Here is a 22,060-nt window from a genome sequence, read left to right as displayed (position 1 = left end):
GCCTGGGGCAGGTCACACCGTGTCACAGGGCACTGCGAGGAGAAGACTTCTCTTCCAGACTCTGCGGTGTATTCCTCCAAGGCGAGGCCCGGGATTTTCCCCTGAGGGGTTCCAGGGATTCCGCAATTGCCCAAGCAGGATTTATTGCCCAAAGCAGGATAATTTCACACCAGAAATAAAGCATTGGGAACAATCGTCATTCTTGACTTTAAAACATTGGAAAATGGGAAATTGATCCGTTAGCAAGAGTTGTGGGGTGGGTGGGAGCAGCGAGATGAGCTCTGTAGGCAGCTCTCAGTTTTCCTTGGAAGAGGGAGGGGCTGGATCCAGCTCTGTGGATCGCTCAGGTGGTGATTCCTGCCGGGATGAGAGAGGGTCACGGTGTCACCCTGTCCCTGTCCCCATCGCAAAGGATGGACCTGGCTGGAGCCCATGGAGAGCGGGAGTTGCTTCAGAATCCCACCTGATCCCACCCCAATCCTGCCTCAATCCCTCTCTGGAATTCTAATCTGATCCCACACCATCCATCCTGCTCCAATCCCGCTCCATCCTTCCCAGCTAATCCCACACTGGAATCCTGCCTTGATCCAGAATCCCACCTGATCCTGCCCCATCCCTCCTGCCCCACTCCTGCTCCATTCCATCCCACCTGATTCTTGTCTGGAATCCAGCCCTGATCCTGCTCCATCCATTCCACCTGATCCCACTCCAGAATCCAGCCCTGATCCCACTCTTCAATTCCATCTGATCCTGCTGTGATCCAGAATCCCTCCCTGATCCCATTCCATCCATCCTGCCCCAGTCTCCCTCAGGAATCCCACCCTGATCCCCTTCCGTACCTGCAGTCGAGCTGTTGGTTCCCACATGTTTTCCTGCAGAAAGAGAAGATCCATCAGATTCCAGCACAGATCACACACCAGCATTAACCCCAGGATCCATCCTGGAATCCACACAGAGGGGATCCAGAGCTGGATCCGCCACTGGAACTCACCGGCTGCCATGCTGTATCCATTCCTGTCCCTCTTCCCTGTGAAAAAACAGTGGGATCAGCGTCAGTGGCACAGGATTCCTGGAATGGTGCCGGGTGGAGCCGTGACCCTTCCTGACCCCCATCCTGTGTGTTACCAGATTGGCGCTTCCAGATGAGTAATCCGATGAGGACAATGAAGATGAGGATGAGGATGAGGATGAGGATGAGGATGAGGATGAGGATGAGGATGGCAGTGGTGATGGACACAGCAACAACCATGGTGAGATTTCCGCCCGATGTCAGCTCTGGGAAATGCAGGATGGTAAGGAGGGGAAGGGGAATCCCCATCTGGGAATTCCAAATCCCCAATTCCCACATTCCCAGCCTCACCCCAAGCGAAGATCCCAGGCTCCGGCATTCCAGGATGCTCCACCCTGCACCGGTACTGCTCCCACTCCTTCGGCAGCGCCTGGATCCTGGCCCAGGTGCGGAAGGTGCCGTTGCTGTTGGGAACGATCCCGACCCGCTCCATCTCCTGATCCCACATTTCATCCCCCTTCATGCAGTTGACTGCCATGGTGTTGGGGTAGAATCCGTACGCGTGGCAGGACAAGATCAGCGTCCCATGTTCCTCTTTGCTGGACACATGGACATCAGGGGGCTCTGGAATGGGATAACGGTGAGATGCATCCATGGAATTCCATGGGAATGGGATGGGGGTGAGATCTGCCCATGGAATTCTGACATGAATTACCGTGTTCTCCAATCCTCCATTCCCAAATCCCAAATTCCCACCCACCTTTGTGCTCCAGCTCATTCTGCCCGTATCCGACGTATTTCTGGAGCCATTCTGGGCATTTGTGCTTCAGGTAATTTGTCCAACCCTCAGCCTCGGTCCTGTCCTATTCCCAGCGCCTCCTGGTGACCTCAGCACCGCTGTCAGCTGGCACGAATCTCCTGAATCCCAGATCGAAGGAGATGAAATCCTGCGCGCTGTAGCCATCCTTGAAGGATCCACGGACACTCCCGTCGGACAGGAGGTCACAGCCATAAAGCACTGTGTGAAGACCTGGGGGGATTGTACCCATAGGGATCCATGAAATTGTGTCCCACCCCCACAGAGCCCCATTCCAGCCCTATGGAGCTCCAGAGCCTGATGGAGACCCACAGAGCCTCATCCCAGCTACTTCGACCCCATGGATCTACATCCCACCCCAATGGATCCCATCCCAACCCCACAGATCCCCCCACTCAGCCCCGCTCTGGTTGTACTGGTCCCGCAGTGTCTCCAGGCTCCTGGCAGCCACGGGCTGGTTCCCCTCCCTGGTCTGGGTCTGGCTATCCCAATATCCCGGCTCAGCTCCGTCCTTCATCCACTGTGTCAGCGGCTCCATCCGGCCCCGCTCGCTGTCGTAGCGCACGGAGGGGATCCCATCCACAAACCCCATTGCCATGAACTGGGGGACCCCCGGGCTGGGCTCTGACACAGCCACATCCAGGTAATGCGGGGAGTGGAGAAGTGGGGGGACACAGAGGTTTGGGGGGTGGTGGGGGAGAGGTCATGGATCAATCAAAGGGGAAACTGGGAGAGCTGGGAAGGGGTTTGGGGATCCCAGGGCCAAGAAAAGGGTTTTCAGGGGTGGGAGAGCTGGGATGGACAGGAAAGGGCGTGCAGGGGGGTCCCGGTGTCCAGGAATGGGGGCTCAGGGGGTTCCAGAGTCATGGAATGGGGGGAGTAGAAGGACTGGGAGAGGTGGGATGAGGGTTCCAGGGGATCCCCAGTCCAGGGAAAGGCGTCCAGGGGTGCCTCCTCCCTCCCGCCCCCGGCCCCACCGCCTGCCTCAGTTTCCCCGTCTGACAAGCGGGCGCAGTGCCGAGGAGTCCTGGGGAGAGACAGTGCAGCTGCCAGAGGCTCCAGCCAGGAAATCCCTGGACGCGGAACAAGGGGACCCTTGAGCCTCCGGCAACTGGGTCGCCCCGGCGTCTCCTCCTGAGACAGGGGCGCTGCAGCCCCCAGTTTCCCGGAGATTCCCCCAAACCGGGATCCACCCCTGCTCGGGGAGGGCAAACCGCCTCCGGAGCCCGCCCCTGCGCTGGGCATCCTCGGGGAGGGTGACCCGGGTGTCGCCGCTGCTGGGTGACCTGGATGTCACCAGCAGGGCCCCGTCAGGGTGGGGTCCCGTGCCCCGCCGCGAGGGTGATGCCGGGCGAAGTCCCCGGGCCGTGACGAGCACCGAAACGGCCCGCACTCGTCAGCGCCTCGGACGTGCCGCCGGTGCCAGGTAATCCAAGCCTCGATTTATTTGCCCTACCCAGGTGGGAGAGGGTTTACCTGGGTGTGTTCCGACCCCCGACCCGCCGCTCCCCTCCCGCACGGGACGGGGGGACCCTGCCTCCCCGCGCCCCCAGGGCCCCGGGTGTTCCCACGGGATGCAGATTCCCTGACCGCTCACGAGCCCCTCTCGCTGCGTCCCCTCGGCCGCTGCTTCTGCCCATTTCACGGCTGGGCAGGAGGAGGCTCGGCACCCACCTGTGCCAGGGGCTGGGTGGGTGGGGGGTCCCAGGTGGGTGCTGCCCCGTGGGACCCCCCAGAACGGCTTCTGCGGTGGGGGCTGCTCCCTCCAACCCTCCTCCTGTACTTGGCAGCCTCCCCATCCTTCCAGTGCTCCCGACACGGCAGCGCCTCGCGGCATCGGGAGACCCAGAAGGAGGAAAAGCAGGAGGGGGGGCGAAAGTATTTAACAGTACAAAAAAAAAAAAAAAAATCCCCCCCCCTTTTTCTTTACCTGCCGGCACGAACTTCATTGTGAACCGCGTCCCGGGAGCGACTTAATAGGGATTGGTGTTGGCAGAGGAAGTTTTCAGAAATTCATATTCGTACTGGGGGACTTCTCGGGGTTTATATACCGGTCCTGCAGCCTGTGTTGTAAGAGGGGAGGAGAGGGGCTGGGGGAGAATCAGCCGCTATCGTACTTCTATTGAAACTGGAAATGAGGAAGTCGAGGCTTTGGAAATCATGAATGATTCTTAGAAATAAACTTCTGAAAAAAAGTTGATGTCAGAGGAATTTAGTGTCGTCTTTTGTTTCAGGCTCGCGGGTGGGTGGGCTGGGAACGATGAATTGAAACTCCCCAAGGGAGATGCGCGGTCGCATGGGGGGTTCGGGGGTGTTGAGGCACGGTGGCGAACGCGCGGTGCTGTCACTCAGGAGCCGCAAGCACTTTCACCCCCCCGTTTCCCCTCCCCGGGCCGGGGCTTCCCCGCTGGCTGCCAGAGCAGGCAATAAAACGAAGGAGGTAAAAAAAGGTCTGGTTTCAGGTTTTTTGGGAGTCTTGGAAAGATGGAAGGTGCGGGGCAGTGGTGGTGAGGTACCGCACTCTTTGGTCACGGTGGGATGGCCGCGGTGGCAGCGGTGTCCTCCAGCCCGCCGCAGGCTCATCTCTTTGGGCAAAAGTATTATCAGTAAAGGGTGGGTTTTCTGCAGGAAAAAGAACAAACCCACCCAGAAGGAGAGGCCCAGGGTTAACCCTTCCATCGGCGGGGCTGCCCCCTGCCCGGAGCAGGCAGAGGGTGCTGGAGCAGACAGGAGGGCTCCGAGCCACCGTCTCGTGGGGATCCCATGGGATCAGGACACTGCGAGGCTGTTTGCTGCCCGATTTGGGTGAAAAACAGGTTAAATGGAGATTTTTTTTTCCTTCTCTGCATTTTTTTCTCACCAGGGCCAAACCGAAACTTTAATTAGGTTTAGCAAGTCTGTGCCCCGGCAGGTGAACCAGCGGTGACAGCCCAGGAATGATGACACAAGAACCACCACAACCCTGGGTGTCCTCCCTTGGCGGGGAGGACACGGAGAAGGGGGACACGAAGACCCTCCCTGTGCTGATGGAGTTGGGCCATAGCTGCTGCGTGCCTCAGTTTCCCCACGCAAGGACCAGCCTGGTTTGCCGGTGGCATCGATGACCCAGTCCAGTTTAGCCCAGTCCGGTCTTAGTGGGACATCAGCGATGAACTGGGGACTGTGGAGGGTGGGGACCATGAGCTCCATCTCCCGCCCTGCAGCCTCATCCCAAATCTTTTTGGGATATGGGGAGCAGCACATCACATATTGATGGACATCTGATGGCCTGACGCACTTAATTAACTGAGGAATTTATCACACTTGATTATTACCATAGGAAACGTCCTGGGGGGTTGTGTGCAGGGGTTGACATGGATTTTACCTTTTCCTGGATTTCTCAGGAACTACTCAGTCCAGGCTGGAGCTGAGCTGGGGCCCCCTGAGGGGTGTGGGACCCCTGGTCATGGTGGAATCATCAAGGTGGCACCGATGGGGACATCGGTGCCTCCACCGGTGTCCCCACCAGCTCAGCCCTTCGGGCAAAAGCGCTAGGATTAAAGGATGGGTTTTCTCTAGGAAAAAAGACAAACCCGTGGGGAGATGCTGAGCCACTGCTGGCGGGAATGCTCTGGTGGGAAAACCCGAATTCCTGGTCCAGATAGGCTGGATAGGGAGATGACAGAATGGGAGATGCCAGGGTGGGAGGTACCAGGATGGGAGATGATGCCCAGGAATATTCCCTTTTCCAATCCCTTTGGAAACAGGAATATCCCCGCACGGATCCTGTGCCGATGCCCCCTGGAGACGGGCAGCAGGAAGAGGGATGCAGGAGCCTGAGGAGACGGTGACAGGGGTGGGGGGTCCCAGTGCGCCCCAAGGAGGGAGCAGGAAATGGGCAAGGGGGGAGCCAGCCTTTCCGGTCAGAAAAGATTGAGGGTCCTGGGGGGTCTGGGGGCGCCAGGAGGGGCTGGGGAAGGTTGGTCAGGGGACAGTTGTTCCCGCTGTCCCCACTGTCCTCACTGTCCCCTCCATCCCCACCACCGACCTGCCCAGGGTGTTCCAAGGGCACCGCTGCCATGCTGCTGCTCCGTGCCCCTCCGAGAGGTCCCCTCTGAGCATCCCTGCCCATAACTGTCCTCAGCTCCATTGCAGACACCCCACCCCATCCCTGTCCCCTTCCCTGTCCCCATGACGCCTCACTGCCGCATCCCTGTCCCCGTGCTGTTCCCTCTTCCCTGTCCCTATGCTGCCCCCTTCTCATCCCTGTTCCATGCCCTCCCATCCCTCCCCCATCCCTGTTCCCATCCGTCTCCGTGCTTCCCCCTGCTGCCCCAGCCAGAACTGGCCTCTCTCCATCCCATAATCGCCCCCACCGCCCCATCCCAACTCAGAACTGATCCATCCCCATCCCTGCTCCGGAGCTGCCCCCTGCCCCTTCCCCACCCCAGACCTCTCCTCTCCCAGCCAGCAACTGTTCCCTCCTGCCCCTCCCCATCCCATCATTGCCCCCGCACCCCAGCCCCTCCCAGAACTGCCCCAGCCCCTCCCAGAACTGCCCCAGCCCCTCCCAGAACTGCCCCAGCTCCCCCCATTACTGCCCCACCCCATAATTCCCCCCCACACCCCCCTTAGCCCCCTCTGGCTCCCCTCCAGGTCCCCATCCCGTGGTGTCCCCGTGCAGGGGGGACACACAGATTCCAGGGTCACCAAAAGCCCCGGGTGTCCCCAGGTGTGGGGCTGGGGCTGTGGTGGGATTGGGGGTGTCCGGGGGCCGTCCCGGGGGGCTGAGCAAGGGCTGAGCGGGGCAGGTGCTCCTGTCCCAGAGAAACCCAGAGCCCAGTAACGGAGGGCACCAAATTCCCCTTTGACTCACGGTGGGGCCCTGCTGGGGCTGCTTCACCCCACCCCTGTGCCCCACCGGTGCCACCCCAGCAGTGCCACCCCAGCAGTGCCATCTCACAGGTGTCACCCACAGGCTTTTCCCACGAGTGGCCTTGGGGACACCAGAGAAGCCACCACCCCTTCAGTGACACTCACCTGGTGTCACCCCGTGTTTGGGGACCCCCAGCCCTTTCCACGGTGCCAGGGGGGTCACATACCTGCACCCTCCCCTCTGAAGCCCTCTCCAGAGCTGGGTGGACAGCTTGGTGGTGGCACAGTCACGGTCACTGTCACGGGCACCCACAGCATGCCAAGCCGGCCCAGGCTGCTTCATGGTGACATTGTCCCAGCACGTGTGTCCCCAGAGGGCCGTGGTGGCCGTCCTGGTGGCGATGTTCCTGGGACTGACTCAGGGCCGGCGGCAGAGCCGGGCAGTGCAGTGGCACCGCACATGGCACCCATGGGGAATGAGTGACTCCATGGGGACACATGACCAGGTCTTAGGATTTTTGACTCAGAGGGACTGGTGGCAGTGGGTGGCTCGGTCCCCATGGTGGCCCTGGCCAGACTGCAGGACGCTGCGCTCAGTGTGGCGGTGGCGCTGGCCCAGACAGGGCTGTGACATGTGGCCGGAGGTGCCGTGCGGCCCGTGCCACACCATGGCGTGGCACATTCCTGGCAGTGCCAGGCCCTGTCATGGCACACCACAGCCTGTCATGTCACATGCCCTGTGCCACACTGTGTCGTGTGCCACATCCTGTGCCACATCCCACCATGTGCCACATTCTGTGCCATGGCATGGGCCACATCCCAGCATGTGCCATGCCATGTGTCACACCATGTTGTCCCACATGCCCCACTCCATGTCACACCCCATGTGCCTTGGCAAGGACATCAGGCACAACCTGGCCAGCAGAATACCTGCCCACAGGCACTGGGACAGACACAGGGACAAAGGGACCCAGGGACACGACGTCCCAGTGGCCCATTGGCCAAGGCCAGCACTTTATTCCCTTCTGCCATTGTACAAAAAAAAGAAATGCCACATGGGTGGGGGTACTGCCCTTCTATGTGTACCAAAAATATCAACATACATAAATAAATCCTTGCAATGTCCATACTTTAGCACCATACAAAAAAATGTAAGAAAAAATAGATATTTACATATTAGAAATGTCCTTAAATACTTCTGCAAGCTGCAGTAGTTAAATTAACTCTAATAATCAAGAAACACACAAATATTAATGTATAAATTAGGGGGGAGGCAGTGAGGGCTGACACCCACTGTCGCAGTGCAGCGGTCAGAGCTAAGTCCCTGCTGGGCATGGTCAGGGCTGTGGTGGCCCCTGTCCCTTCCGTGTCCCCTCCTGGCCTGAGAGGCTCAGGGAGGACACGGAGGGGACAGGGATGCAGGGAGTGTGGAACACCCAGTGTGCCAGAGTGAGCCTGGGGACACTGAGAGCACAGGGACACTGAGCACAGGGGGCACTGAGCATACAGGGATGAGGACGGGGATGTGCAAAGGGACACTGAGCTCGGGGACACTAAGCACGGAGACTATGCAGGGACACTGACTGTGCAGGGACACAGGATTCCACTCGCAGCTGCTCCCTGGGAGCAGAGCCGGCGCAGGGCAGGCAGGGTGTGACAACACCGGTGACAGCAGCGCTCTCCGTGGGCCCGGTGGCGGGCACTGGGCGAGCAGCTCTTAGGCTGTGTCACCTGACCCATTGAATCACTCGAAAATCCGGGAGGGCTCGGGGACAGGGAACAGCACCCGGGGGACACCCGGCTCCACTGGGGCCACCTGGATCCATGGAGAAGTGGGGCAGGATGTGGGAGAGCCAACCAGGGCAGTCCTGCGGCCGAGTGGTGGCACGGGGACAGCAGGGTCCCCACGAGGAGCCGAAGAGGCGGGAGATGCCGTTAGTGCCTCTGAGCCCTCGCTCCGGCGAGGTGAGAGGGGCTCCGTGGGGCATCCCGGCCATCGGCTGCATCTCCATCCTGGGAATGTGGTTGGGATCCTGTCACATGGGATGGCCATGATGGAGACGATGGAGATGATGGACATGCAGACGGGAGTTCTGGTGCCGGCGGGGCTGCCCTAGGGGCGTGCAGACAGCCGTGAGCCCGGGTGCGATCTCCGGCTCGTCCGGCGGCCCCCGGCGCCCAGCTCGGCGCTGCGCTCGGCCATGAAGCGGGCGAAGCTCCAGAGGTTCTGGCACCCCTGCACCTTCTGCCGGAAGATGCCGCGGGGCTGGCGAGGGGCCGGCGGCCGGGGCGGGGGCTGGGGGCCGGGAAGAGCCCCGCCACGTTGTTGAGGAGCTCTCGCACCTTCTCCAGTGCCAAGGAAAGAGAGACGACAAGGTGGGGAGACCTGGGAATAGGAGGCTCAGGGATCCTTGATGCAGAGGAAAGGGGGGCCTGGGGGCTGGGAAAAGCAGGAATGGGGGTCCACAGCCTCTTAGGGTCAATGAAAAGGGATTGGGGAAGGAAGGATGGATGGGGAGTGCAGAGGGGGATTGGTGGAGGAAAAGGGAGTGCAGAGGGGTCCCAGTGCCCGGGCATGGAAATTCAGGAGGGTACCAGGGCCCAGAACCCCTCACGGGATTCTCCACGAGCCCCAGGGACCATCCCGGACCCCCTGGGTCCCCCCATACACAGGGTGAAGAACTCGAGAGGAGGAAGTCAATTTCCCAAAGTGTCACCAGCAGATGACACGTGGTCAGGTGGGCGCTGGCCTCCCACAGCAGCTCAGCCTTGGCCACCATGGTCACCAAGGCCTTTGGGACATCAGGGGACACCTCCTCTGTCCCCTCCACGGCAGCCTTGATGTACCAGAGCTGGTGCAGCAGCTTCCAGGGGAACACGATGGCTTCGTCACACGCACCTAAGAACTGCTCCAGCAGCTCCCAGGCCTCCTCCATCCGCTCTTCCCTCTTGGTGGCCGCCCCCGCCTGCCTGGTGGCCACCACGGCCTCTTCCCTGGCCAGGCCAGTGGTCGTGGCCTCATTGGTGTCCTCAGTGATGGCCTCGGCGATGGCCTTGTCTTCCATGGTGTTGAGGAGTCTCCTGGACTCCCAGGACAGCCGGGCCCACCTGTCCTCGAACACGAACATCAACTCCCACCAGGCTCTGGCCGCAGCTCTCACATTGTCCCGGGTGGCCCCCGGGGTGGCCTTGAGGGCGGCCAGGGCCTGGCCCAGGGGGGTGACACCACACTGGTGCAGGGAGGTGACATTGCCGTGGTCCAGGGTGTCCCGGAGGCGCCAGGTGAATCTCCTCAGGTCTGCGTGCAGGGACTCTGGGTACAGGAGTGGCCATACGCGCCTGCGTGGTGCAGTCACAGTGGCCGCCAGCTTGCCCAGGGTGGCCACGGGGGCTACCAGCAGCTCCAGCACCTGGGGAGAGGACAGGGGAGGTGGCAGGGACCTCGTGGCACTTGTGGCCTCCTGGGGTGGCCCCTGTGCCCCTCCCGGGGTCCCCTTTGTCCCCTCCCTGGAGGGTTCAGCTGTCCTGTCTGTCACTTTGCCACCCCCTCATCCACTCTGCCACCCTCCTTCCACCACCTGCTCTTCCTGTCCCCTCCTGCCACGCTCGGTCCCCTCCACCCCTCTGTCACCTCCTCCCTTCCTCCCAGGCCCTCCTGTCCCCTTTGCGGCCCCCTGTCCCCTACTGCCACCCCGCGCGAGAATTGTTGCACCTCCCGGGGCTCCATGGCTGCTGGGGACACTCTGGGGACACTCCGGGGGGCGAACAGGACCCAGTGACAGTCGCAGACACGCGAGGTTGTGGCATGGCCGGGAGCAAACAGGAAGAAGAAACAGGAAGAAGTGACGTCACCACCCCAGTGTCACCATGGCAATGTCACCAGCCCAGTGCCACCACCCCCGTGTCACCAGCCCAGTGTCCCCACCCCCACTGTCACCATCCCAGTGAACCATCCCAGTATCCCCAGTGCCACCCATGGCATCAGCCCAGTGTCCCCGGTCCCCTCCCAGTGTCCCCATCCTGGGGCAGGGGAAGGTCTGAACTGGTCTGAACTGATCTGAACTGGTTCATACGGGTCAGAGCAGGTAGAAGTCTCTGCTGGTCTGTATATATACATACTGGTCTGAACTGGTTTGAACCGGTTTGTACTGCTCTATACTGGTCCACATTTGGTCCATACTGGTCCATACTGGTTTTTACCCCCACACGGCCGCACACAGCACCATCAGCCCCACGGCCAGCCCGTGCTCAGCCCGCAGCCAGCGCTGGCACCGCCGTGCCCGTCGCTCCTCACGCTCCAGCTCCGCTGCTGCCACCTCGGCCACGGCCCCGAGCAGCCACAGCCGCTCCGGGTCCTCATCCCCTGGGCCACTGCCGGGGCCACCACGGCCTCCTGGGCCACCTCCAGCCCCCTCAGGGCCGCCCGGGCCTGGCCCAGCTCGGCCTCAGCCCGGGCCAGCACCACGGGGTCACTGCCCGGTGTCCCCAAGGCCTTGGCCAGGGCCACCAGAGCCACCAGAGCCCCACGCCACACGGCCACTGCCGGGGCCACCTCAGACGGGAGGGCGGGGGGGACACCTGGGGACAGGAAAGGGGGTTCAGGAGGTGAGGGAAGGTTTGGGGGGTCCCAGGTGGGGTTTGGGGGATTCCAGGGGGAGTTTGGAGGGTCCTGAGGGGACTTTGGGAGTCCCAGGTGGGGTTTGGGGGGGTCTCAGGCAAAGTTTTAGAGGGGATGGGGGGTCCCAGATGAAGTTTTGGGGATCCTGAGGGGCCTTTGGGAGGCCCTGGGAGGGTTTCAGGGGGACCCTGGAAGGGTTTCGGGGGATCCCAGGTGAGGTTTGGGCATCCCAGGTGAGGTTTGGGCGTCCCAGGTGAGCAGGGGACATTGAGGGGACATGGCACAGGGGGGGCAGAGTGGACACGAGGCGAGGAGGGGTGTCCCAGGTGAGGCTCCCGAGGGATTGGAGGGTTCCCAGGTGAGGTTTTGGGTTTCCCAGGTGAGAATTCCAAAAGATTTGGGCTATCCCAGCTGCCCAGGTGAGGATTTGGGGTTTCCCAGGTGTCCTAGGTGAGGTCCCAGGGAGGTTTTGGGGCTCTCAGGTACACAGGTGAGATTTTGGGGAGTCCCACCTGAATCCTGCCGGGAATTTGGGGGCTCCCACCCCCCCTTTTCTCCTTCCCCGCCACCCTGAACTCCATAGACACTGGAACTTTCCACTTCCCTTTTCCCTCCTGGCCACAGAAATGGCCCTGAGGGTTCCAAACTTCACCAAAACCCCCCAATCCCCCCCCCAAAATCCCCCAAGCTCCACAAATACCCCAGACCCTCCGGTGCCTGCTGGGGGTAACCTCGGGGGCATCCTCCCCCAAGGGGTAGAATTCACCCTGCCAGGGCCACAGTGACCCTTTTGGAGCCGGCTTCAACCCCTCGGGGCCCAGATTGATCCTCCAGGACTCCATTTCCCATGCGCCTTTCCCCTCACACAGCCCGGGGGCGGGGCCTGAGAGCGCGGGGCGGGTGTGGGCCGTGCACAGAGCCCCCCTCTGGCTCGCTGCCATTGGCGGATTGTGGCCTCACTCCAGAATCTCGCGCGCTGATTGGGCCGAGCGGGGCCAAGCCCGGCCCCGGGGCCGCCCCCCGGGCGGGCGTGGCTCGGCAGAGGCGCCATTGGCGGAGCGTGTGTGCGGGCCCGGGAGCGGCGGCAGCGGCCGGAGCCCGGTGAGGCGGCGGCGGAGCTCGGAGGCGGCCCCAGCGCGGGTGGGAGCCGCGCTCGGTTCTGCCGGGGCTCGGGGCCGGCTGCGGGCGGAGGGGGCGGCAGGGGGCTCTGGCGGGTTCCTTGTGCCGTGTCGGCGCCGTGTTCCCCGTGGCCTGAGGGCGCTGCGGGAGCGGCTGCCCGCGGTCTCCTTCCCGCCGCTGCCTCGGCAGGAGCCGGTGCCGGAGCAGCGCTGCCTCGTCCCGCTTCCTGCGGGTAGGACGGAGGTGGCCGCCCTGTCCCCGGGGCTGTGCGGGAAAATTCCCGTGGCCAGAGCTTTGTGTCCCCAGAGGAGTCCGAGGAGTCGTGTAAAAGTGACTTTATTCCTGAACAAAGGGAGAGGCCGTGCGGCGTTTGCCGTGGGGTCTCTCCAGTTGTTGTCGTACGCGGCCTCCTTTTTATCCTGATTTTCCCTTCTGCATCTCCCTGTCCCTTTGTCCAGTGGTGAAGGTCCTTGGAAAGTTCCGACTTCCCGATCCGCCTCCTGCATGTCCTCGTTAATATGCACCCCCCTTTTGTAAGACATCCGATATTCGTGACTCTGTTCAGTCTTTGTTCTTCTCCATCTTCAGGAATTTCGGAGGATCTTGGCTGAGCAGCAGTCCCTGACAATGAGTAACATTTTCTGAAACTGATGGTTTTTCCCGTTCCTTCCTTATCTCCAATTGCCTGGCCGATCTCGAAGCAGATTCACTGATTCACTCTGTTTTTTCTTGCTGGGTCCTCTTTGACTTTGGGATTATTTTCAGTGCCCTCATTCCCTGTCCTTTTGTAGCCGTGTGTGGATCAGGAGGCCTGGCTGCCACCTGCATCCCCTTGCTCAGCTGCTGAATGAGCTGCCCTCAGCGAGGTGTGTGCACGGTCCAAAGATGAGAGTTGCTGGAGCACAACAGAGGAGAAAGAGCCTTCGTTTAACCCATGGTGTGCCAGGGAACCCCGAAACCGTGTCCCATTCCCATCCTTTCTACGTTTCTACCGGCACATGAGCTGCTTTTATCTTGAGTCATTTAATTTTCCACCCTGTCCTCCTCCTTCTGCTAATGGATAATCTGATCCCATCCCACGGTGAAATGTTGCATTCTTTGTTTGAGTGGATTGGTGGGCCAGACTGAGGAGCTGGATCTGTCTGGTTGGTTATTATTTCGAGGCCAGGTTGTAATCTAATTCTGTCATTGAAATGATCAGTGGGTTCTCTGGCCCCTGATCTGAATTGGTTCGGGTTCCCTGGGGCTGGTCCGTGGTGTTGCAGGATTTGTTCTGATGGCCGTTCATCTTTTCCCATATTTGGGTGCTCCCTCCAGCCAGGGCTGCATCAATTGATCTCTTTTCTCTAATTAAATCATTGAATACTTGGATTCCCAAGTGATTTCTCTGAACTTGTGGTAGCACAAACACCCCAGTGGTCTAATGCTCCCTGTGTGACACAGACAGTGAGAGCACATGTTGGAGTGGGGAGAGGGATGATTCCCCTCCACTTCTTTTAGTGAAGTTTTCACAACATTCTCCATTTGCTGTTTCCCTTTGCAGCTGAAGCAATTTGTGTTGCAGAGTCAGATCTCCTCACTGTGGGCTCTGCCTTTGGCTGTGCCAATTCCATCTGTGCCAGCAGGCAGAGCTTGGGGTGAGGGACAGAGGGAATGAGCCCAATTCCTCCCCCGGGCAAGTAGAGCCTGGTGCATTGTCCACACTTTTCCCCAGCAGTGTTAATTTGCATTTCTAAAGCTCCTCTCCTGGCTGCCTGGAAGGAAGCTTCTCTTCCAGAGCAGCCTTTGGATGACTCACATGTGGCCCCTCCACAGTATGGTGGGGTTTTTTGGTTTTTTGGGTGTTTTTTGTTGTTGTTGGGGTTTTTTTGTTGTTGTTGTTTTTTGCGATATTTTATTAACGGTTTCTGCGTCAAAGGGTCACCTTTAAAGCTTTTCTAGTTTTGCATAATGCAACCTAAAGGTGAACATTGAAAAACCCCTACCAAAATTTTTCCATCATTAAGTCACACACAGACATACACAAAAACATTGCAAAGCTATCAAGTTTTTTCTACTTCTTTTGCTAGGAGTAAAAATTGATTATCACACCCCTGGCCCATTCCTAACTGACAATATAAAAGTATGGTTATTATGGAAGATTTTTCCAATAATGTAATCTTGTCACTGAAACTGCAGGAAATACAAAAATTCTCCAGCAATATCTTCAGGGTTAGAGAGTCAAGGCATTACTTGATCATAGCCAAGGATGTGCAACAGAAATCATTTGATCCACACATAGCTCAGGTGTGCAGAGAAAATCATTCTCTCACATCTGAGTTTTATTAGATTTTTTCTAAACTTTATACAGTCTGAACCCATAGAAATCCATTGGTTTGATGTTCATTGCTCCTAAGTTGGGAAGTTTTCAGTATTTGGTTTCCTATTGAACCCGAATTTCTTTGCCTCTGATGTTAATTAGGTCGGCACTCCTGGATTTCCTTATCAGCCTTTTCCAGACCAGGTGTCTCCAGCTATTCCAGGGGCAGTGTCTGGGGTAGATGTTGGTTGCTGTTTGCTGATGGTTGTTGATGTTTTGCTGATGGTTGTTATCTTTGTGGGTGTTCATTGGTCTATTCGCAATCTGTTGAGATGTTAAAATCATCTCTGTTTAGTGGTGTAACATCCCTTAAAAAACAATCTTTAAAATTCCTTTCCCCAGGGCAAAGGAAAACGAAGCGTGGATAGAGAAATAAAATAAAAAATAAACTTAACATTGGTATATTTTCGCACAATGTAATCCCTTCCAGCCCAGTGTGTGAGTGTGATTGAGAGCCAGAGTGGAATTCTCCCGTTGTCTTCCCCAGCCCTGTGGCGAGTGCAGGCACAGAAACCACTGAAGCTCCAGCAGTGGCAGCAAGGCTTGGCCCCCAGTGTGTGGAGATGCCCCAGGAGGTGCCCAGGCAGACGATTCCAGCAGAGGATCTGTGGGCAGGCACAGGGGCTTCCCCCGCTGTGGAGCCCTGGCTGCTGCTCCGGTGCCTTCAGTGCGGGGTCAGTCGTGGCCTGTTGAACATCCACAGACAATTCCAATTCCTTTTGGGAGTCTGGGAGAGCCATGGCTGGGGCATCATTCATTTTGTTTTTCATTTTCTTATGTTTTGTTCTCTTTCTCATGTTCATACCATAACATTGTGGCTGTCTGGGGTTAAAATGTCACACAATGTTCTGGACACAATAGAGAATCCTCAATCCAGGTCCTGCAATTCCCCATTAATCCTCAGAATTGTCCCAGCTCCTTTTTTAGTCCTGGGTAACGTTACTTCTGAGATTCCCTGGACCCTCTCTGGGTCAGTTCAGCACAAACCTTCAGTCAAAATATGTCCCAAATATTTAAACTTTTTCTCCACCATTTGTGCTTTTTTTTTTTCAAACACTCAAAGATGCTTTTTATCCTGAAAATGGAGCCATTCCATAGAGGCTTCTTCTACCACTTCTTCCACGCCTACCATTTTCCTTTCTACCTCTTGTTCCCACTCAAAGGCCAAATCCTGTTCAGCATCCTGTGTCAGTGGGCATCCCCAGAAAGCATCTTTGACATCAAGTCCTGAATGGCAGCAGTGTGAGGAGGGAACCTGGTTCCAGCTGGTGTAAGGATCTGAGACTGTGGGGTGCCTGGGTTTGATCATCTCATTTCTTCTTCTTAGGTCCTGCACCATTCTGTGGATTCCATCTGATTTCTTGATTGGCAGCATAGGAGGAGCATTATAGGGAGAGATGCCTGGCTCCCAAAACCCTGCCTTGAACAGGGGCTGGATAACAGGCTGTACGCCCTTCCTTCCCTCCCTTGGAATAGGGGATTGCTTTTAGACACCACTTGTCCTGGTGTCTTCTGAGTAATTTGGAGAGCCTGGGTATGTAATTTTCCCTTTTTCCCTGGGGCTGCCCACACTTGTGGGTTCACTTCAGCACAGGCCTTGCCAGACATTTGACACAAAGGTACCACAGAATTGGCCTCTGTATCACCTTCTACAGCATTAATTTGCATTCCCAATTTATTCATCAGGTGCCTTCCCAGTAAATTACAATCACAATTACGAGCAAATAAAAATTCCTCCACTTCATACCCATCCCCCACATCTGCTGATAGTGGTTGAATAAAACACATCTGCTCATCTTTCCCACTTGTCCCCTGAATAATCAAAGACATTTTTGGGATTTTCCCCCCCTTAGGTCTAAGATCCAGAGTGGATGGAGAGGCCCCTGTGTGTATGAGGAAAGGCCTCGTGTGGATGCAGCCCCAGCCTGAATGTTGTCAAGGGCTGCAGTGTGGTGGGTCCCTGGTGGAATGGGAGCTCTGGCAGCCCCAGGAATCCATGTCCATGCAGGGCTGGACTTGCTCCTGCTGAGGGTGCTGCTGTGTGTGCCTGCAGTGTCCTTGTGGCCTGCAGATGGAACCCTGCTTCCTTGCCAGGGGCTGTTTGGGTGGGCTCTCCCCCGCCGAGGAGGGCAATGCCTGTGCCAGGTGCTTGTGGCCGAGCCCGTCCCCTCGGTGCTGGGGCCCCCTTGGGCGCTGGGGTTCATCCCTCAGGGGCTGTAGAAACTCTGCCATGGCCTTTGCCTTCAGCTTGGCCTTTTCCTCCTCCCTTCTTGCCTTCACCTGCTGTGCCTTTGTGCCCAAGTGCTCCAGGGGCTTCTTGTGCCACTCCTGAGGCCCCCCTGAGTGCCTGTGGGTGCTCCTCCTCTGTGTAGTGGTTTGAAAGCAAAACAAATGTGAGGCTCCAAGTCAGAGATACAATTTAATAGGAAAAAAAGGAAAGAAAGTAAAATAAAATCGATGCAATAATACAAAAGACCACTGACAGAGTCAGAATACAACCTGAGCGGAGTGATGGAAGCAGTCCAGATGAGGTGGTCTTCCTGAAGCAGTGATCCTGTAGAAAGGTCTGGTAGCTCGGGTCCTCTGGGAATCCAGTGGGTAAGCGCCCCTCTGGTGTTCAGAGTCTCAGCTTATATCCAGGCTGGAATGCTTGGTTTCTCTCTCTGGGCGGAGCATCCCACAATGGGATGGTGAGTCATGTGATAAGGCCTGATGGGCCCATTAACAGGAGGTAGTCCAGGAGGGGGTTATCTGTGAGCTGTGTAGCAAAGGTGCTGATGGCCCATTAACAGAAGATAAGCCAGAGTGGAGGAGGCAGGGAGCACTGCCTCACCTGGTTTCAACAGTTCATGAAGATGGTGATAGAATATACTTCAACCCAGGACAATTAGTTACAAAAAGCATATGCTATAGCCTAAAAACTGTATTTATCACACTACTAAAAGAGACTATAATTATACAGCATAACTTTCTAACATAACACATGTAATATTCATTTTAATATTTGCAAAAGCCAATCATACAATATGCATTTGTAACACCCAGAATGTCCCCAGAGTGTCCCCAAGGCGTTCTTGCCGTGTCCCCAGAAGTCATGGATGCCTGCGAGGTGCGACAATCCCAGCGCAGGGAGGTGAGAGGGGATGGGGGGGGAACACGCAGTGTTGGGAGATCCTGGGGGAGATTTTGGGGGGTCCCAGGTGGGGTTTTGGGGATCCCAGCTGGGGTTGTGTGGATTTGGGGGGAGGTCCCAGGTGGGCTTTGGGGGGTCCTGGGGGGATTTGGGGGCAAGGGGGACAGCGAGGAGGTGGCAGGAGGGGACAGCAGGTGGTGAAAGGGGCTGACAGGAGAGAGGGGACAGCTGAGCCCTCCAGGGAGGGGCTAGAGGGGACCCCAGGAGGCCGCAAGTGCCACAAGGTCCCTGCCACCTCCCGTATCCCCTCCCCAGATGTGGAAGGCCCAGGCGGACATGGTGGCTGCCCTGAGCGAGCTGGTGGACGCTGTGACCGCACCATGCAGGGACGTGCGTCTGTTCCTGCCCCCAGAGTACCTGCAGGCAGCCCTGTGTAAATTCACCTGGACCCTCCGGGACACCCTGGAGCACAGTGCTTTCACCTCTGTGGCCCTGCCCGCCCTCACGGCCACACCGAGGCCCACCTGGGCTGATGTGAGAGCTGCGACCAGAGCCTGCCAGAAGGCAGCGTTGCTGCACTTGAAGAGCTCGATCTGGCTGATTAAGGAGGTCACTGAGGTCCTGAATACCTGGAAGCACGAGGCCATGATGGCCACCAGGCAGGTGGGGGCAACCACCAGGAGGGGACATTGGTTGGAGGAGGCCCTGAGGCTGCTGGTGCAGTTGGCAGTCGCGTGTGGCAGAATCATCATGTTCCCCTGGGAGCTGCTGTACCAGCTTGACTACATCAAGGCTGTCCTGAAGGGGACAGAGAAGGTGGCCCCCAAATTCCTCAAGGCCTTGGTGGTCACAATGGCCAAGGTTGAGCAGCTGTGTGAGGCCAGCGCCAGCCTGACCACGCATCACCTTCTGGGGACACTTGAGGACATCTACAAGCTCCTCTCAAGGCCTGGCCCTGTTAGCCCTGGTGGCCCCAGTGGCCGCTCGGTGGCCAAGCGGCACCAAGCAGCCGTTGAGGACATTCAGAGGCTGTGCAAAAAGCAGCGCACAGCGCCATCGTGCGGTGAAACAAGTAATGGCAGCTCAATGACAGGAACACCTGAACAACCTGAGGATACCTGGGGAAAACCCGAGCCAGGTGCAGTTTGTGACACAGCCAACCATCTCCCAAGCTACCCCGACTTATTATCCCCAGGGACACGATGTGAACTGGCAACTTCTGAATTGATATGTTCTTTTAAAAACTCTTGCCATGGATGGATTGCCATAGGGGTTACTGGTATTCCAAAACATAGACAAGACTTTCTAATTATAGGCAAGCACAATAATAGAACTCTTCGACTTTCAGTTTTTCCAACTGTTGTTTCAGCAAATTGTAATGAGGAGCTGAGGATTTTAGCTCTTGCTCGCAAGGCTCCAGTTGTAATTCAACCAAAAACACCAATAGCTATTGCTATTGCATTGCCAATGAATACAAATAAGCTAGCTGGATACCAAGAAATACTTTGTGAGGGCTTTAGCCGGGTCCCTAATGACCGTTGGGTAAAACATATCACCAAGGAACAGCCGGAGCTGGAGTGCAGTCTGACAAATGGTGATAAAACAGTCAAGATTACAGGCATGCTGGACACAGGGGCGGATGTCACTGCCATTTCTCATGATGATTGGCCGCCAGATTGGAATCTGGAGCCACACAAGAGTTTTCTCACAGGGTATGGAGGAGTCACACGTTCTCAGCAAAGTAAATCTGAGATTACTGTCACGGGTCCCGAAGGAAAGACAGCAGACATCCGGCCCTACGTGGTGTGGAATAACTCAACAGTATGGGGGAGAGACGTGATGTTCCAGTGGGGAACAAAGATGGAAGTGGATTCTTAATGGAAACCAGAGCAATGCCTGCCACACGTCATTAAGTTACCGTTATTCAGTTACCATGAAAAACCAATCATCCTGTTTGGATAGATCAATGGCCTCTTGAACAGAGAAAATATAGAATGCCCTCAAAAAATTAGTGAGCGAACAGCTACAGAAAGACTGCATCAAGCCCACAAATAGTCCCTGGAATTCCCAGTGTTTGTCATTCAGAAGACTTCTCTGATTCCTGGAGATTGCTTCATGACTTGAGGATGATCAACCAAGTGATAGAAGACGTGAGGCATTTACAACCTGGATTTCCTTCTCTTTCAGTGATTCCAAGAGACTGGCCTCTTGTTGTCATTGACTTAAAAGTTTGTTTTTTCGCTGCATCCAGAGGATGCTGCTGGATTTGCCTTTTTGGTTCCAGCCATCAACAGAGGAGAACCATTGCAAAGGTATCACTGGACGGTTTTACTGTAAGGAGATGCAAAGGACCTGCAGCCGGCTCCGACCCCGCCGAACCCGAGAACAGCCCCACGCCCGTTCCCAGTGAACCCGTGAGGGGCCCCTTCAATCCTCCCGTAACTTACCTGGGCTCGTAGCGACCCCCCCGGTGCTGACAGCGGGCTGCCCACTCCGAACAGCAGCCCTCCTGAACGAAACGGGTTTGAACACCGCGGGAATTTCAACAACTTCCTGCAGCGCTACTGCGCATGTGCGGCACAGCCGCCCGCACAGAAAAATGGCGGCTCCCTGCAAAGACCTTCCGTACAACGATATGGCCGCTCCCTGTGTTTTTCCGTACAACAAGATGGCGGCGCCCCACACGGAGCCTGCGCACTGCCGCCGGCGCCATTTTGTAACCACCGAGACTCAGCCTCCATCTACAGCGCCATCTCTGGCCGCCGTGCCCGCTGCAGGGTCGGGCGGCCCCGGAACACCGGCGGCGGAGGTGCCGCGGCTGCGGCCGGCCCCGGAGGTGCGCGGCCCCGGGGTGCCGCCGGCGGGGGTCCCTGTGACCCCCCAGAGCAGGAGTCACCAGCCATGGGGGCGGGTGGCCCCGGAGCGCGGCCAAAGAGGCTTTCAGCACCCCCACCATCGGCGTGAGCCTGCCGCGGGGAGCAGCCGTGTCGAGGTGCCGGCTTCTTTTCAGCCTCTGCCAGCGCCAGGATTGGAGCACGGGAGACGCAGTTTTGGTGTTCGGGCTCAGGATTTTATTCATTCTTATCTGCATTACAGCCTCACAAGCCATGAGGTTTGCACACTAACTAGCTAAGCACAGAATGGTGAGTCTCTGTCTATCCCTACCCGCTCTTTTCAAGGACAAATCATCCAATGAGAAAATGACACTCAAATTATTTCTAATTTTGACCCAATGACCCATCACCTGTGGTCCGCAACGCAGACTTTATTAACTAATCAAAGAAACCACCCAAGCCAATGAAGAAGAAAGTGAAGAAGGTGTAAAAAGACAACTGATCTGCACCCCAAATCCTCCATCTTGCTCTCTACAAATCACTATATACTAAAACCCCAAACTCTTAATTTTTCCGCCCTGTGATGCCACACCTCCCTCCATTCAAACTCCACCCCGTGATCTCAGTGCTATCCCTCATTTTTGGAAGCCTGTTCCAACGCCTCAGGTCAAACGCAGTGCTTCCCTGGGGGTCAGTGCCCATCCATACAGAGTCCAAAATTCTCATCATCCAGAGTTCCAGCACACCCCAAAATGAGACAATCACAACCGCCTGACGTCACAACACCTACAAATCCCCCAGGCCCCACTTCTGCCCCCCCCAGTCTCACATCCCTCAGGTGCTACAGAGAGAGGGGGGAATGGGGGGCACCGGGAGGATGAAGGGCTCCTCACTGATCCACTGTCTACAGAAATAGAGCAAGGAACATCAGAGCCGTATCTCACACTGGTCACAGATATGACAGAGAGAGTGCAAGGACGAGCTGGCACGTCTTTATCTGCTTCCAAACCTTGCCTTTGTCAATGCTAATGAGGAATGTAAACGAATAATTAGAGCCTTGCCTGACCCACAGCCCGCCTTACTCCAAATGATCAAAGTTTGTAGAGAAAAGGAGATCTGACAGTATGTTATAAAAACCATTGGTGCTCTTAAATTACTTTGTTTATAAAGTACTGTTAAGTTAAGGCCCGTGCTAGGCTTAAGTTATTTTTAAGTTTTGTTTAAGTTTTATAAAGCTTGAGGGATATTAGGTCTATATTCTATTAATTTGAAGTTCTATTTCATGAAAGTTTTATTAAGCTAATACAATTTAAGATT

The 22,060-nt window shown here is 56.9% G+C and overlaps 1 long non-coding RNA gene and 1 pseudogene across 2 annotated transcripts; both read left to right on the top strand.

The window, feature by feature from the left end:
• The window catches only part of LOC136303296 (class I histocompatibility antigen, F10 alpha chain-like), a 255,646-nt pseudogene that overhangs the window by 17,759 nt on the left and 215,827 nt on the right, over nt 1-22,060 (top strand).
• LOC136303376 (uncharacterized) lies at nt 384-3,969 on the top strand. Of its 2 annotated transcripts, XR_010724210.1 has the most exons (6): nt 384-1,250; nt 1,355-1,455; nt 1,537-1,649; nt 1,840-2,469; nt 3,130-3,252; nt 3,617-3,969. It is a non-coding gene; the product is annotated as an uncharacterized lncRNA (long non-coding RNA). The 2 variants fall into 2 exon arrangements; XR_010724209.1 differs by having other exon boundaries at nt 384-1,455.

This window comes from Chamaea fasciata, unplaced genomic scaffold, assembly GCF_029207755.1.
Source record: "Chamaea fasciata isolate MVZ Bird 193981 ecotype frontalis unplaced genomic scaffold, bChaFas1.0.hap1 SCAF_32, whole genome shotgun sequence".
In the NCBI taxonomy this organism is placed as follows: domain Eukaryota; kingdom Metazoa; phylum Chordata; class Aves; order Passeriformes; family Sylviidae; genus Chamaea; species Chamaea fasciata.
The sequence above is the reverse complement of the archived record's forward strand: the minus strand, read 5'-3'. Positions and strand labels throughout refer to the sequence as shown.